This window comes from Fistularia commersonii, chromosome 14 (assembly GCF_037954325.1).
Source record: "Fistularia commersonii isolate RoL2024-O1a breed Wild chromosome 14, RoL_Fcom_v1.0, whole genome shotgun sequence".
Taxonomy (NCBI): Eukaryota; Metazoa; Chordata; class Actinopteri; order Syngnathiformes; family Fistulariidae; genus Fistularia; species Fistularia commersonii.
The window spans coordinates 1,783,104-1,800,539 of record NC_141297.1 but is presented as its reverse complement, the minus strand read 5'-3'; the positions used below and the strand labels follow the sequence as shown (position 1 = coordinate 1,800,539).

Sequence of the window (17,436 nt, the reverse complement as noted above, 5' to 3'; positions counted from 1 at the left end):
CCGGTTTAGCCACCTGGAAAACTTTAGCTTCGAAGGAAAAGGTGTCATTTCACGACAATCGTTCGTCCGCCGGTTGAAAAGGAGCGTTTCGATCGGACACGTCGTCGCCCGACCGACCGATTGACCGACCGACCTGTCCAGAAAACGTGGATGTTTTAAAAGCACCCACTCGCATCTGGGGTTTTTTACGGGAAATATACGCCCCCCGCTCCCGCCCGGCGTGCTAATTAAATTAACGTCCGTGGTTATGTTCTCCAGGCTTTATCTGCGCCGCTCCGAGGGCGACGGCGGGGACGGACGGCGAGGTCGGAGACTTATTTCGTGTTTTATGACGGTCATTAGTCGCGCCTCACGTCCGGCTCCTGGTGCTCACTCCTCCGGATCCACGACGGAGGCTTCCTCTTCCGAGAAGGCCGCCTCGCATTTCCCGGCGATGTTGCATATCATATCAACCAATTACGGAGCCGAGTCATGACTTGAGCCTCCAATGAAGCCGCGGAGGAAAAGTTAAAGGACGTCCGACGTGTGATTTTCAATCCCCAAGGCGGCGAGAAAATATATATGCTAATTTACACGGCGAGCGTTGAGATATTCCGGTCGGGACGCATCGGCGCGACTATTCTTGGCACCACGTCGCGGAGTAACGATTCCAAATCGTACTTCGAACCCCGACCTGAGCTGTCCGGCCCTCATTTCGCGGCGCTTCAATATTTTCAGACCAGATTATCGTAAGAACGCAAAGGACCAACTTGGCTGCTTGGACACCGCTGTTGAAGGTCGGTTACAGCACGACATCAGGGCGTCAAAAGACGACAGCTTGGGAATGTCAGTAAGATCTAGAAAGAGCATACAACGGGGTGCTGAGAGAGGAACCGTGGTATTGTATGAGGAAGTCCGAAGTGGCAGAGAAGCATGTTTGACTGGAGCAGGACATGTATGCTTGCTGTGAGACAGTAGTGCGGTGTGCTATAGGGGTGGAGAAGGCCAGAGGGAGCTGTGTTGTGTTTTTGTAGACGTAGAAAAAGCATATGTCAGGGTGCCAAGAGAGGAACTCTGGTATTGTATAAGTAAGTCTGAAGTGACAGAGAAGTATGTTTATAGGACATGTAGGACATGCAGGACATGTATGCTTGCTGTGAGACTGTTGAAGTGTGCTGTAGGTGTAACAGAGAAATTCAAGGTGATCAGCTCTGAGTCCCCTCTTGTTTGCAGGTTAGACAGGAATATCCATGGACCACGATGGTTGCAGATGACATTGTGATCTGTAGTGAGTGTAGAGAACAGATTGAGGAACATCTAGAGAGGTGTAGGTATGGACATGGTCGCAACAAGACAGAGTTTGTGTGTGTGAATGAGAGGAACCTTGGTGGAACAGTGAGGCTACAGGGAGTGGAGATCAAGAAACACTTTGGGTCAACAGTCCAGAACATAGGAGGTTGTGGAGAAGAGGTGAAGAAATGTCCGCGCAACGGGGCATTTGACTGCCTGTTGAGTCCAAAACCTGCTGGGATCTGGCTATACCCCGAAAACTACATTTCTTACTTGACATTGTGCGTGCGGAGCTGCTGGTCCGATCCCTTCCATCCCGGTTTCACAACTCTGGATATAACAGCCGGATACCGGGCACGGCTGGAGTCGAGCCCCGGACACGCGCCTTATTTTGCAATTAGCATTTGAGTCATCGGAGTCAAAACAAAATGGCTGTGCTCCACCGCCCGGAGCGCCGGGCTGCGCTTATCTGGTGATCTGGCCGCTTGTCACTAAACACTCTGCTCCGGGCTGGACGGGGATCAAGCCCCGCGAACGCAGGAGCTCAAACTGCACGCAAGCATACCAAGTTCGCGGTACCGCCTTTACGTGAAGGCGAGGTCAAAGATCACCATCCTGGGCACGGAACTGCTCGATACAACTTTTTAAGAATGAAAGTTGCCCGAATGGGGAATTCATTCATTCATTTTTTTATTCATCCACACATCGAGAAGGCGGAGAACACAAAGGAAACCTCCCTGTAGGAATCCAATCAGGAGCCTTCTTGCCTTCGGGAGGAGGCGCCACCACCAACGCCACCAACGCGCCTTAAAATGGATGACCAACCCCGAGTTTATAGGAGATATCTTTCAGCCCTATTGCTCGGATCTCATTTTTACCGATGTTAGTTTTGAGTAGCAGCGCCATCACTTCACTGCGCAACATCTTCATCTCTGGGTTTTTATGACAGATCAAACGTTTTTCAGGAAATCTGCGCTAGCGGGGAATGAGGTCAAGTAGCAGTTAAGCTTTTCCATTAGCATTATTACAGAAAACAAGTTTACTGGGAAAACGCTATCACATCTCAGCTCCCCGCTATTTCTCGGTTAGCTGCTAAACTAGCTGCTACGATGGGAGCAATTTGGGCGCGGGCTCAAAGCTAACAGAAACCTGAGAAATGTGTACAAGTTGCTCACTTTGGCTAAAAGCGTGAATGAAACGCGGGTCTCCCGGGGAACCCCCAAGTGACGGAATACGACTCGCCTAGCGAAAACGGCGCCGCGTGACGAGTCGCATTGTGGAATCCCCAGCCGGCAGGCGGGCGGCTGCTAGCGCGCGGGGCTTATTAGCACCCAGGTCAGATCCCGGAGAGCAAACAACTCAGGGAGGGCGAATTGAAGTCATGCAGCTGTTTCCATTACACAACAACAAGTTCCCCGAACGGCGATTAATTAGCGATCCACCGCCAGGAGGCCGGATCCTTTGTTTTCTCCTCGGCCCTGACAGCTTTCCGCTGCGCCGGCGTGCACAGCTGTCCGCCCTGGGCTGATGCGCACGTACTGAACGTGGGTTCAAATCTAATCTTTACTCCCCGTCCGAGCTCGCGGTTCCAACACGGCGCGCCTCAAAACCCTGGAAACATCTTTATCCTTATCTTCAAGATGGCTAGCATGGATAAAAACTGGTACTGGGTTATTGTTGTTGTTGTTGTTGTTGTCGGCGCAGCTTGAAGAGGTGGGGGTTGCAACAGTCGGAGCCAGTAGGGCGTAAAACGAAGTATTGAATATTAGGCGCCGTGAAAAGGTTGTTGTATTCAAAGGGAAGCGACGGCGACGGCTGCCACGGGGGGCCGTCACGGGTCACCAGACGACCCGCTACTCAAAGACACAAAGCGTTCTGAATAACGTGACCCCGATGAAATCACCCGCCATCTGTGACATTACCGGTTATGCGTGGGCGGGCGGAGTGCGCGGCCTCTGGCTGAACCGGCTGCGCATCCCGTGTACCTTCATCTGGCGGAAGCGACGGCTCGCTCGCGACCGAGATCGGAAAATGTATCCGCGGTTTTCGTAATTAGACGCTCCTTCGGCCCACCGTGTTGGGCGAGCGCGGACGAACTGTCCACTTTGGCGTATTTGAAAAACAAAACGATTCAACTTTCGGAAGTAAAGCTCGTTTTCGGGCCGCGGGGATAATTCAATATCGCCGTCGACTTTCACGACAGGCGGATTATCTCCGAGAGGTGGCTCGAGGCTCTCGTTTCGTGTTTGCACTCACTCATCCAAATCCCGCTGAGCTAATTTGGGTTCCGAGCCTGATTTCCTCGTCGTGCGAAAATATGATTTATAGGCCGACCGGAATGAGATATTACCCGCGTTATATTTAAGACTACGGACGAGACGGGGCGAGCGCCGGACACCTCCGACCTCCCCGGTCATTATCGCGCACCGGAACATTCGGAGCGCGAGTATTTTATCCGGTATACAACGCGGAGCGTGGTTGAGATGGCGGAGTTACCGTATTTCAATTACAGATAATGTGCCGCTTTGTTGCTGAACTCTCGCCCCTCCGTGATGATTCACTCCTGATGAAACGGACCGAGGAATCCCGCAGTTATAATAGTCTCGTTTTGGCCGAGTTTTAATAGGATTACGGGGCGATACTTGCGGCCGAAGTGCTTATTTATCGCAGAACAGCCAGTTAATCTACGCATCTGGGTTCGTAGGAGCAGCTGCATAAATTATGAATATTAATTGAAGTGTATTTCATTTGTGTTAATTCCTTTTTTTAACTTTTAGTTTCAAATTGGAAGATTATTGTGATCTTGACATATTAAATAAAATTAGATTGATTATTTTTCGCCGCTCAAAATAACGTCACACTCGCGGAAGCCGGTAAAGTCCCGATTTGCAGAAGTTCAGGAGCAGAAGTCCCATAAACCAGGTAAAATAAATATTTATGAAGATATTTTGCAAATATTTATTTTTCATTGTTTACTGACACAGTGATTATTTTCCCGATTTATTTTTAAAATTCAGGTCAAGGCTCCGCTACACGCTCTGAAAGCCCAAAGCTCAAAATGAGTTCATTACATAAATAAAATTTAATTTTCTCCGTAATGCTTTGTGAATTTCAGAAGCAACACACTACACACTTGTTTATACGAAGTGTAAAGGTAATAAAAAGCATAAATAAAATTACATAAATAAAATTTTATTTTCTCCGTAATACTTTGTGAATTTCAGAAGCAACACACTTGTTTATACGAAGTGTAAAGGTAATAAAAAGACAGTGGTACCTTTATTTTAGACGTCAAAAAGTAATTTCGGCTCCCAGTGTTTTCCTTTCTGAGGAAACCGGGTCCAAATGGCTCTTTGGGTGTTAAAGGTTGCCGACCCCTGGTTTCGAGACATGCAAAATAATTTATCATGTGTCTAATTCGCACATCCTATCAAGACAGATGTAATAAAGAAACTTCCATCCAACCCTCTTTGTTTGTTGGGATCGTGCGAGGAACCCGGAAAAACCCTGAGGAACCTGCTAGGCAGGAGCGCTAACGGCCGCTCCACGCTTTTTAATTTAAACAACCGCTGAAAAAATGTCTTTCATTCATTATTTACCCCACGGAGAGATTAAAAAAAGGCACCGCTGAATTTAAAGCACAGGGGGGGGTTCGGTCTCCCGACAGCCGCCTTTTTTTTTTTTTTTTTTTTTTTCTCAAACATTTAAAAATATCCCGCGAAATCGGCGTATCTGCGTTTCATCGCCGCTGTCGGAGTCGGGGGAAGTATCCCCTCGCCAGGCGTGCGCGGACAGATAACTGGAGTAGATTCATGCGGGGTCTGCTGACAAAACACCGTTTTTTTATTTCACGGAAGGCTAAGAAGGGCTGGGGTGAATCTTGAAAAAAAAAAAAAAAACGCCGAAATGCGTTTCCCAACCAGCGTTTACGTACGTTAGACCGAGTGTGTGTTACGTGACGCGAAATCGTTAAGGCTCTTGACAGCCATCGGCCGATAATTAGCATCGATATCCGTCATCTTTCCTGTTATTAGCATTCGCATCTGTCCGGCCGATAAAAAGAAATAATTTCCTGTGTTTGCCGGGAGCTTCGCCTCCGACGCTCTGAAGTCCCAGCTGGTGAAAAAAAATGACATTTTATTCGCAGATAAAATGAGTTTTTCATTTTCTTTATTTACTTTTGGTCCCTGGAGATTCTCAAAACGACTATCCTTTAAGCAGCCGGCAGGAAACTGGAAACTTCTCTCGATAATCGGTCGAGGCAGAAGGTCGCCTGATGTCGTCTTTCCTACCCGAGGATATCAGACTTTTTAATTACTCTCCCTTCAGCTGCAGGGAATCTTAAAATTATAAACCTTAAAAAAAAAATTAAAAAAAAAAATCTCACCCACTTACTGTAAATTGTAATAATTTATCTGTGCAACATTTCATTTCATAACAGCTACACGTACAATATTTTTTTCATACTCTTTTGCACTCCTTATCTTTCACTTGTTACTTTTGTATATATTATTCTCCCCTTTTTCAATTTTTTTTTTTAACTTTTTTTTCCACTGTTTATACAATTTTCTACTATTATTTATTATTGTTATGTTTTTCTTGTAACTCTTGCACAACAGTTTCCTTCGGGATCAACATCATTCTTATGTTTCCGCACCGGCGTCGGGTTTCTGCAGATGATCCTGGTCCAGACCTGCTCCGCTTGGCATCAGAAATAACAGAAATAACACCTGACTTGCCTTAACTATTTATATCCAATACCTCTAACCTTATTTTTAATTTCCTGAACGCTCCGCCATCTCATCTCCCATAAGAATCCCAACCGGCGGTGAAATTAAGCGATAATCCGGTCCGTAATATGAAGGATATTCCTCATCCTATATTTGGAGATGGAATGGCATTTTGCGATTCCCGATGTTAGCGGTTTCCTGCTCCTCTCTTGTGGAGGACGCCGCAAAAATGTGACACACAAGACAGTCGGCGACAACATTTGCTTAGCGGGTGATCTACGACCGAGTCAGCAGAACCGCTTACGCAACCATCCGGGACGGGAGAATTACCGAGGCATCAACCCCCGGCAACTACCCCTCCTCCTCCGCCTCCGGCGTTCGCCCTCGGGGGGCCAGACTTGTATGCTGGATGCGTGTTCGCGGACGGCCGAGGCGAACGGGGATCCGCGCGAAACCTGATTACGGGCGTCGCGTCGGGAGTCATTTTGAGGAAATCCTTAAAAAGCCCGTGACTGATGTGCGGACAGCGAGGAAGATAAGGATGTCAGATGGGCGGCCGGTGCATCATCTCACCGAAAGAGGGAAAAGAAAAGCCTCGCCCTCGTATATCTCCGGAGGGGGGGGGAGGGTCCGGAGGGACTCGTTTACAAACCTGCTCGTGCAGATAAAACAATGCTCATTCTCACCTGCAGCTGAATGTGACTCAGCTATTATCAGGAGGGATCCTTCAAAAAAAAAAAAAAAAAAAGGAGGTGGGAGGCGCCGGGGTTTGAATGCTGAGCGAGGAGCAGCAGGGATCGTTTACAGCCAGTTGCCATACATCCCCCTCCTCGCCGGCGCAACCGCCGCTCCCTGTCCCCTGATAGGTCGATTAATCATCCTGTCGCCGGGATAGTGACCCAATCTGCATGAGAGGCTGAGCGGGGAAAATGCTGAAAAAGGAGGACGAGGCCCCTGCAGAACGGCGGGTTGGCAGAGTCCGCGTTTTTTCTGAGAGCACCACCGATTGCGGCCCCCGGTTAGCCTAGCTTAGCTTAGCTTAGCTTAGCGCAGGAGGAAACAAAAGCTGCGAAATTCATATTTCTGCTCAACTCCGTACGTACTAAATGACAACAGCTTCACGGGGGCTTATGTGCTACGCTATTTTAGGATCTGAGCTGTTGCCGGGCAACCGGCGGAGAATACAGGAAGTTTATTGTCCCAAAGAAAGTCCGACGAATCACAGGCCTACATCGTTTTTTGAATCTTCCTCACGAAAATATAACTATGCGGGCGGCACTGCGAGGCAAAAGTTAGCGCCTAGAAGAATGAGAGGGTGAACGGTCGTACGTCCGTGCACGTGAGCGCGGCCTCTCGTCCAATCACAGGCTGGGATTGGCTCCCGAGTGCGGGAAAGCCGTCGTAGAAAACGAATGAGTGAATTTTATTTCGTCGGTTTTTAAGGACCGTCTTTCGTTATAATCCGACCCAACTAGATGACCTTCTCCACCCTCGGTTTCACTCCGTTGCGCTAACTAGCTGTTTTTTAAAGCAGCTCTGTGTTTCCTCGCCGACCCTCTCGCTCAAAGTCGCCGTCGACTCGCGACCTGTCACTTTCCCCGCGGTTCAAAACCCGTCAGCTAAGCTCATTCAAAGAACAGCCGAAATCAAAAAGCCTTTCCACAAAAACCGCCGGCATGATGAAATACGGTGAAAACCGTTTGAACGGAGCCCGACGTCGCGTCCCGCCGTCTGTCCGCGCGAAACGACGAAGGACTCGGAGAGGAAAGATGATTAAAGAAGAAAAAAAAAAAAAGCCTCGCCGGTGCGGCGGGAAGCCGAGACCGGCGACGGCGTCCGACCGTTTAACACTTCGGCTTTCTGGCAACAACAAACCGTCACGTGGGCCGCGGCCAAGGCTAGCAGAGGGGGGGGGGGGGGGGGTGGCTATCACCTGGAGTTGGAAGCTAACAGCGGCTAACGTGTCACGTCTTTTTTTTTTCCCGCTCGTTCCGATGCCGCCGCTCATTATGTCCTCTAAGACACAAGGAAAATAGATCCGCCTAATTAGGCCGCGGACCATTACGCCGCGACCTTTGTGTCGTTTCCTCGATGGCGTTCCCCGTTGTTTGCTTTTATTTAAATCGGCTAACGCCCGGCGCGATAACGTTGTACCGTTCCCGCGTCCCTTGCAAGAGCAAACGCGGCGGGAGATGAAGAATCGGACGGGCGGGCTTGAAAGAATTCTCTCGATTTTCCCCTTTTTGCGCTCGGCGTGTGAGAGTTTCCTCTCTTGGCGAGGGTGACTGGGAGCGGCGCCCCGAGGTTCTGACTTAATGAGCCTGTCTGAACGCTTTAGAGCTTGTCAAAAAGAAGAACCGGGCGAATCCTCAGAGCCAGCTTAGCATCAAATGTGCCACCGGAGAGCCTGACACACACACACACACTCAGGTAGAACACACACTTCATGCATTTAACACTTTCACTCTACTTCTGATCACTCCAGGTTTCTGATGGTTGCAACACCGGGAGAAAGGAATAATTTTAGATTTCCGGACGCGACTCGGAGAGAACCTGCAGAAAATAACAACATCAACAAAAAAAAAACAACAAAAAAAACCCGACTGTGAGAAGGGGGGGTCGTCGTCCTCGGCGCTACAAGTCCCAGGAGAGCCGTCGGGAAAAAGGAAAAGCATCCTGCAGCACTTTTGGATCCGACAACAAAACTACCACGGCGACTGTTCTCCACTGACGCCCTGGACAACAAAAGTGGACTTTTTTTTTTTTTGCCTCTTTTCGGAGTGTTTGTCAGTGTTCCTGGGAGCCTGGGAGAGATGCCCGGCGTGGAAAGGGGGGGAAGCAAAGCATCTGTCAGCAGGGCAGCCTCCTGGACGCTTTCCAGGAAAAAAAAAAAAAGGGCTACTTACTACACCCGGACCAGCCGGGCTAAATGAGGCGTGATCAATGAGAGTCATCTACATCCCGAGCCGTCCCGCCGTATCGCGCCGCACGTTCGCTAATCCGTCCCCGAGTTGTCATCCGAAGCGGCTGAAGGTGAGGGTCAACGTCTGTGCTTTTTTTTTTTTTTTTTTTTTTTTTTTTTTTTCTCCAATGAATTAGCTTTGAATAAAAAGAAGTTAAAGTGGACCCGGTGCGCGCCTGAGCGAAAAAAAAAAAAAAGAAATAGAAAAAAACAAAAACAAAAAAAAAAAAAAAAAAACAGCCTCGTGCGAAAAAAAGCAAAACCGAAACGCCTCCCGCGCGACCATCGCCGATGGCAACCGTTCGCAAGGGGGGGGGGAAGAAGCGGCGACGGGAGGAGAGTTGAAATCGAGCCGCCTTACCGGCACTGCGGCGATTCGGCGATCCCGTTTCCCCCCGCGGACGGCTCGCCCATTCACGGAGGAGGCACTTGGGGGTGACGGTGCGACGCCTCGGTCGTTCTCCCAACAGGACCAGAAACTGCAGTCCTCTTCGCACTGTTTCCACTGCAGCACTACTTGCTCTCCCGTGCAAAACACACACACACACACACACTCACTCATTCTCTGACTACCCCCACCTCTGTTTCTCTGGATCCCCTCCTCCTCCTCCTCCTCCTCCTCCTCCTCCTCCTCTCTCTCTATCTCTTTCACTGAAAGGACCCCCTCCCTCCTTCCTTCCGTCCTTCCTTCCTTCCCTCCATCTCTTCTCTCTGTTTGCATCTTCCATCTCTCCCTCCACTCCGCCGTGCGACGCTCACTCGGCTGATTTGCGATGCTGCTCACAAGGTGCTGCATGCAGCAGTCCGCCGCGCCGTCCGGTGCACGAAGCGCAAAAAAAAGCCCAGCGTATCGCGCCGCCGAGATACTCCCGAGCGGTGACCTCGTGCAAACAAAAACGACGGGAGAATAACGAACGGATGGGAAGATATTCGAAGACGGGGGGGGGGGGGGAGGGAAGCGTTTTTTTTTTTTGGCGGCGTTCTTACCGTTCCCCTCCCGCTGTGTCCGTCAATTTATCTGAATGATGTGCTCGGGCGGGCGGCGCTCCCGCCGTCATCAAGCAAGATGCTAATCTCAGCGTTGAGATTTGCCAGGAAAGAAGAAAACACAACTTGTTTTCAATGGAAGTCCAGATGCTTCCGAGAGATGCATCTGGTCCTGGGACGCTCGTCCGCAGATCTCCATCTGGACGGGTGCTAACCATCTCCTGCTCGTCAACGCTAGGCTAGAGCTAGGCGCTAGGCGCTAGCGCATCCTGGCTACTTTGTTTATTTAATTCTTGTCGTCGCTACGAGTTCCGGTGGCGTATTTTTCACCCTTACTGCTCCTTTATGTTGTCCGTTATTGTCCCTGATGTCGTTGTTGTTGCTGCCGTCTATTTATCTTCCGTCTCTCTATTTATATTTATAGTCACTCCTCGTTTCACGACACAAAGGATTCCCTTTATGTCAACTCAAATAGCGTACCGTATGCCCTTACGTTACGCTAGCCTACCGTAGCCTAAACGTTAACCTACTGTCAGTGAAAAGTTAGCCTAGCCTAATGTTGACGATAGAGTCGGTGTGATGGCTATAGATCTTTTATTTTACAATTATCTTCCAATTCAAACCGCTATACCTTTTCCGTTCTTGTAGCTGTACTGTGCTCAAGCTCCCTCCAGAACGTTGGTGACGTTTGGCTACACTTACGCTCTCCACCGCGCCGCCACATCGACGCCGCAACTCCCAGATATTTTCGTGAAACGAATATCGGTCGTAGCGCCCGGCGCAACTCTGAGTTGCCGTTGACAGAGTGAGGTTAATAGATATTCATATTTATTTTACTTCACTGTTACGCTGATGTCCCGAAGGAATTCCTCCAATGGGGATCGATAAAGTTATCCCATGACGCACCGCTGTCATTCCTCCCGTTCTCATTGGACAGCTCCCACAGGGGGGCGTGGCTTCGTCTACCGAGGCGCCCCTTCGCTAGGCGCCCGCTATGTTACTTCTGTTATGGATATTAGCGCTATGATTGTATCATGTCGGCTATTAGCATGTTAGCGCACTCCCAGTCTCTTTCCCTGCCGAGGCAGACGGTCGCCTCCAATCGAGCTCCACGTGGAACCAGACTTCACTTTTTGACCTTCTTTTTAGAAGATTTCAACAGGAATCCACCAAGACCCAGATGTCTGAGAACCTCGGCATACATCTACATCCACCTTGTGGTCCAAACGGGTCCCTCAGCATACAAGACGGCCATCGCTGTGCAAATCTGCTAGCGTTAAAACGCACCCTTTCCCTCGACGCCGTCGCCGAACCAGACGGCTCGGAGCCCCTTCGGGGTACAAACTGTGTGTCGCTGAGAATTATCGTTGTCCTTTAAGTGAATCAGCCTCCTTATTGGCCAGAAATGAGCACTTGAACCAGAAATCAATAAAATCTCAATCACTTAAAATGGAAGGTGGTGGTGGTGGAGGGGAAGCGGAGGGGGCCGAAGAGGCAAGAGAGGCTTGTTGTAATTTGGAAACATACAACCGGAGAGGGAATGTAATTTGTTCCCCGACTGCGGCAATAACACCTTTGCAGGGCGCAGAGGTGATGCATGGGCGCCGGTTTGGGGGATCTGGTAATTATTTTCTCAATAATGCTGGCATAAAGCAAAATAATAAATAAATTTTAAAAAATCCCAGAGCATTAGCGCAGCTCCGTTCATCTCGATAAACTCTTAATCCTGACCCGAGCTACGCCGTCGCATCATCTTTAAGGAAAATGTATCGGTTGGACAGAGAGGAGCTCATTACTAAGAAGGTGAAGGTCTTTACCGGGAGAACTCGGGCATTCATACGCAAATTAGCCGGGAGAGAAAATCCGGGGGGGTTTGGAGGAGGAGGAGGGGGGCGAAAACACAACTGGTAACAAAGCAAAGTTACGAAAACGTGGAGATAAATCAGAGGAGCGGTGAGTAATTACAAACCCGACGCCGGCGAAAACACTGTCGGGAGATCAGGAAGAAAGCCTTTAATTAACGTCGCCGAGACACTAAAGCGAACGCTGAGGAAATGAGAACAAATGCTAAAAACGAACGGTTCGTTAGCCGTTAGCATTGTTGCTGTCAAACAGGAAATCCAGATGTTTCAACTTGATTAAGAATTTTAAAAAATGGATTTTATCTAAAGAGCGGGCTAAACAGGCTCGCCAATAACTATTAGCTAGCTTGGTAGCTAGTTTGGACCTTGAACGGAATAGGTCGACGGCGGAAGAGACGGAATGAGATCGCCTTTTTTGTCCAATCGAAGCCTTTTTAATCTCCAAAACATCCAAACCAATGTTTACGTCTCACAAAATAAAATTCCAGTGGAAGATGAGAAACTCAGGGGCTTGTCAAATATTTTATTTCTGATTATCTTATCTATTATCATCACTGTGGAAAATCTGCTTCTCTCAAATGGACATCGATTGGATTATAAATTATCCCGAGAAGCCGCAGAAGGCTTGTACTTCTTTATATTTACGCCGCGCGCCCGGGACAGCGCTCTTCCCAGCTGTGTTTAGCTAGCCTCGGAAGATAATGAGTAAATAGCTTTTGCGCTGTGTCACCTCATGGATCATCATCGGGGGGAAAAAAAAAAAAAAAAAAAACTTCACGCGGATCAAATAAACAGCCAGAATGGAGTTTCAATAAGTCTGATTTCCATTTCATTAAATCTAAATGGGATACTGGAACGATAATAGCACAAATATTTATAGAGCTTGTAAACATTGCACCAGCAAGGCGGGCACAGATGAACAGCGACACGACTTTTCATTCATGCCTTTCCTGGAGAACCAGGTGGGCTTCCGACGGACCTCCGTTGGACCGTGGAAGGTTAGCGTGTAGACAGAGAATCAAACCTGCAACCTTCTCGCTGCCAGCGCTAACCGCTAACCGCTACGCTAACAAAACAAGACTTCGCGATAGACATCTGAGGAGCTAAAATGTATTCAAGTGCCACCTCAAGTGCCAGAGAGGAGTTTCAATATGTCTGATTTCCATTTCATTAAATCTAAACGGGATACTGGAACGATAATACTACAAATATTTATAGCGCTTGTAAACGTCGTACCAGCAAAGCGGGCACAGATACACGACGTTTCATTCATGCCTTTCCTGGAGAACCAGGTGGGCTTCTGACGGACCTCCGTTGGACCGTGGAAGGTTAGCGTGTAGACGGAGAATCGAACCGGCAACCTTCTCGTTGCCAGCGCTAACCGCTACGCTAACAAAACAAGACTCCGCGATAGACATCTGAGGAGCTAAAACGTATTCAAGTGCCGCCTCAAGTGCCAGAGAGGAGTTTCAATATGTCTGATTTCCATTTCATTAAATCTAAACGGGATACTGGAACGATAATACTACAAATATTTATAGCGCTTGTAAACGTCGTACCAGCAAAGCGGGCACAGATACACGACGTTTCATTCATGCCTTTCCTGGAGAACCAGGTGGGCTTCCGACGGACCTCCGTTGGACCGTTGAAGGTTAGCGTGTAGACGGAGAATCGAACCGGCAACCTTCTCGCTGCCAGCGCTAACCGCTAACCGCTACGCTAACAAAACAAGACTCCGCGATAGACATCTGAGGAGCTAAAACGTATTCAAGTGCCACCTCAAGTGCCAGAGAGGAGTTTCAATATGTCTGATTTCCATTTCATTAAATCTAAACGGGATACTGGAACGATAATACTACAAATATTTATAGAGTTTGTAAACGTCGTACGAGTAAGGCGGGCACAGATGAACAGTGACACGACTTTTCATTCATGCCTTTCCTGGAGAACCAGGTGGGCTTCCGACGGACCTCCGTTGGACCGTGGAAGGAAAGCATCGAACCAGCAACCTTCTAGCTGCCAGCGCTAACCGCTACGCTAACAAAACGAGCCTCCGCGACAGACATCTGAGGAGCTAAAACGTATTCAAGCGCCCCCTTTCTGGTCCGCATCTCCGGGGTCTCCTGTATGCGTGGCCTCTATCTCCGTCGGTCTCCGAGAAAATTTCGCCCTTCAAAAATGCGACTGGCTTAGCGGCGCTGCGATTCCGCGGGGGCCCTCCCCCCCACCCCCCCCGCTGCTGTCCACCTCCATATTGTTCAGTTGGAGGTGAAAGGAAAATGGCAGCCCTCCACAGGTGCCGTCCCCGTCGCCGGCACGGAATGACCTTTAGACTGCGCCGCCGAATCCGTCTAAAGCCAGTCAACTCGGTATCAATTTGCGCGCCGGCTTCCACGTGGCCAGAGATATCTCCCCACTCCAGAAAAGCCACGGAGGAAGCCGCGATCCAGACACGGGGGAAGGCGATATCGATCCGACCCGGATCGGCCGGGGAAACCGTCAAAGAGAATCGGTTCAAAGCGGCGGTCGTTTGCGGCGGCTTACGACAATCTGCCTTTTCCTGTAAAGCCATAAAAGAATGGAATGGGCTTCCGTTACAAATTGGATTCTGGAGCACCAAACATGCTAACGCTAACAATGCCAGATGGGTATTTTGCCATCAGACGACCCCAGATGACCCCAGATGACCCCAGATGACCCCAGATGACCAAAGTAACAATATCACAATATCACAACAATAGCACTTTCAACTTACAAAATACATATTTTATTGCCTGTTTATATGTTGTATAGTTATTTTATTGCCTATCTGTATATTTTATATATATTGTCTATTTTATACAGATTTATGTTTTATTGCCTATCTGTATATTTTATATATATTGTCTATTTTATACAGTTTTATATTTTATTGCCTATCTGTATATTTTATATATATTGTCTATTTTATACAGTTTTATATTTTATTGCCTATCTGTATATTTTATATATATTGTCTATTTTATACAGTTTTATATTTTATTGCCTATCTGTATATTTTATATATATTGTCTATTTTATACAGTTTTATATTTTACTGCCTATCTGTATATTTTATATATATTGTCTATTTTATACAGTTTTATATTTTACTGCCTATCTGTATATTTTATATATATTGTCTATTTTATACAGTTTTATATTTTACTGCCTATCTGTATATTTTATATATATTGTCTATTTTATACAGTTTTATATTTTACTGCCTATCTGTATATTTTATATATATTGTCTATTTTATACAGTTTTATATTTTACTGCCTATCTGTATATTTTATATATATTGTCTATTTTATACAGTTTTATATTTTACTGCCTATCTGTATATTTTATATATATTGTCTATTTTATACAGTTTTATATTTTACTGCCTATCTGTATATTTTATATATATTGTCTATTTTATACAGTTTTATATTTGTCTTGTCCAGGACTACAGATGGAAATTAGCTATGAGCTACAATCTGGTACAAACATCTCTGCCTCTGTGCTTAATGGAATTGTACACTGTCCTAATAAACTTCTAAACAAACAAACAAGTACGGTTTATCTCAACGCCCCGTCGACTTTTTCTGCAACCGAGTTAATAACCCGGTAATAAGGAGCCCCGTTTCGTCGAAGGGAAAACAAAGAGGGATCTCGGTCAGACCTCACTTTGAACCGAACGGGCCGAGGCTCCGCAGAGAGTCGCTGCAACTCGGGATGAATATTTAATAAGGCCTACGTGTTGCGAGGGATTAATCGCGCCGATCTCACGGAGAACCGTTCGGCCGATGACGACAGCGGGAGGGTTCAAATACCTTTCACATGCGGTCACCGTTTGTTTTTCTCTGCGAGCGCGTTTCACGAGAACGTTAGCACGGCGCTGCGACGCTAAACCCGCGGCGGCATCCGGCGTTGCTTTCCTTTATCGAGCGAGGTCTTTAGATCTGTAAAACGTGCGGCGGCCGACCATTGTTGCAACCCCCGCCTCTAGGCGCATGCGGTAATCACAATGCTGAAGCTGGCGGTCGGGGATTAGATCGTGCTCCGTGCACGTGGTGCGGCGCTGCAGATGTGAGGAGGCACGACAAAGCGACGCTCGCCGGCCGAAGAGCTTCAAGGTGAGCCGCTGCAAACCGGTTCGACGAACATCCAGAGATGGAGTGGAAATGCCGATTTAGCGTTAATGTTAGCCGTGTTTCTTTCTGTACGTGCTCGGAATAAACCGGGAGGACGTCAGCATCTGTCGACGCCGCGAGAATCTGACGGTCAAAATTGCAGAGGCGGCGAAAAACTGGATTTTGACGGAGTTCAGAAGGATTAGGGTTCCCAGCTGATCAAGGAAACTGACCGAAAAATCACGTAAACTGACGGCAAATCCTTGCTAAGCGGTAGCATAAAGTGCCTGGTTAGCGCTTCTGCCTCAAGGTGAGAAGCTCCCTGGTTCAAATCTGTCATGGTGGCCTTTCTGCGTGGAGGTTCCCACAGCCAGAAAACATGCAGGAGCTTCACTACTTCTTCTCTTTTGGGCTTTTTCCTTCAGGGGTCACCAGAGCAATCGACCTTCTCCATCTAATTCTATTCTCTGGATCCTCCTCTCTCACACCAACAAACCTCATATTCTCTCTCAACACATCCATGAATCTTGTCTTTGGTCTTCCTCTAGACCTCCTGCCTGGCAGCGCAACCTTCTACCCAGATCTTCACCATATTAGTCATCACTTTCTCGGTGTCTCGGTCATACATGTCCTGCACCCTGTGACAAATTCTTCTTTCCCTTTGGGCTTTTCGCTTCAGGGGTCACCAGAGCAAATCAACCTTCTCCATCTAATCCTATTCTCTGGATTCTCCTCTCTCACACCAATTTACTTCATATTCTCTCTCGCCACATCCATCTATCTTCTCTTTGGTCTTGCTCTAGATCTCCTGGCTGGCAGCGCCACCTTCAGCAACCTTCTACCCAGATCTTCACCATGGTTTGGACATGAACAGAGGAGTGTTCATGTCCAAACCATCTCAGTCATCACTTTGTCTCGGTCATACATGTCCTGTACCCCTGTGACAAATTTTTCTTTTAGTTTGGGCTTTTCCCTTCAGCGGTCTCCACAGCCAATCAACCTTCTCCATCTAACCCTCTTCTCTGGATCCTCCTCTCTCACACCATCTAACTTCATATCCTCTCTCACTACGTCCTTAAATCTTCTCTTTCGTCTTCCTCTAGTCCTCCAATTCCAGCATCCGTCCACCAATATATTCACTATCCCTTCTCTATTCATGACCCAACCATCTCAGCTTGACCTTCTCTCCAAAACATCTAACTGATGGACTCGTTCCTGATCCTCTCCATCCTGGTCACCCCCAAAGAGAACCATAACATCTTCATCTCTGCCACCTCCAGCTGTGCCTCCTGTCTTTTCTTCATTGTCACTGTTTGTAGATCATCTCACCACTGTCTCCTCCACCTTTCCTTTCATTCAGGCTGATAATCTTCCATCTCTTCGTACCCCTGACACTTTTCTCCACCCATTCCAACTTGCTTGAGCCCATCTCTTCACCTCTTCTCCACACTCTCCTACGCTCTGGACTGTTGACCCTAAGTGCTTGA

The 17,436-nt window shown here is 48.0% G+C and overlaps 1 protein-coding gene across 6 annotated transcripts in view; it reads right to left on the bottom strand.

Annotated features, from left to right (window-relative positions):
* Positions 1-17,436, bottom strand: part of LOC147226856 (synaptotagmin-2-like) — a 95,515-nt gene that overhangs the window by 27,873 nt on the left and 50,206 nt on the right. Inside the window, exon 1 of one of the 6 annotated variants that reach the window (XM_086159571.1) lies at positions 9,323-9,714. The exons of 4 other annotated variants lie outside the window; for them this stretch is intronic. The gene's annotated coding sequence lies outside the window, so the exon portion shown is untranslated. Of the gene's footprint in view, positions 1-9,322; positions 9,715-17,436 lie in introns of those variants that run through there. One more of the 6 variants, XM_086159568.1, reaches the window with a different exon arrangement.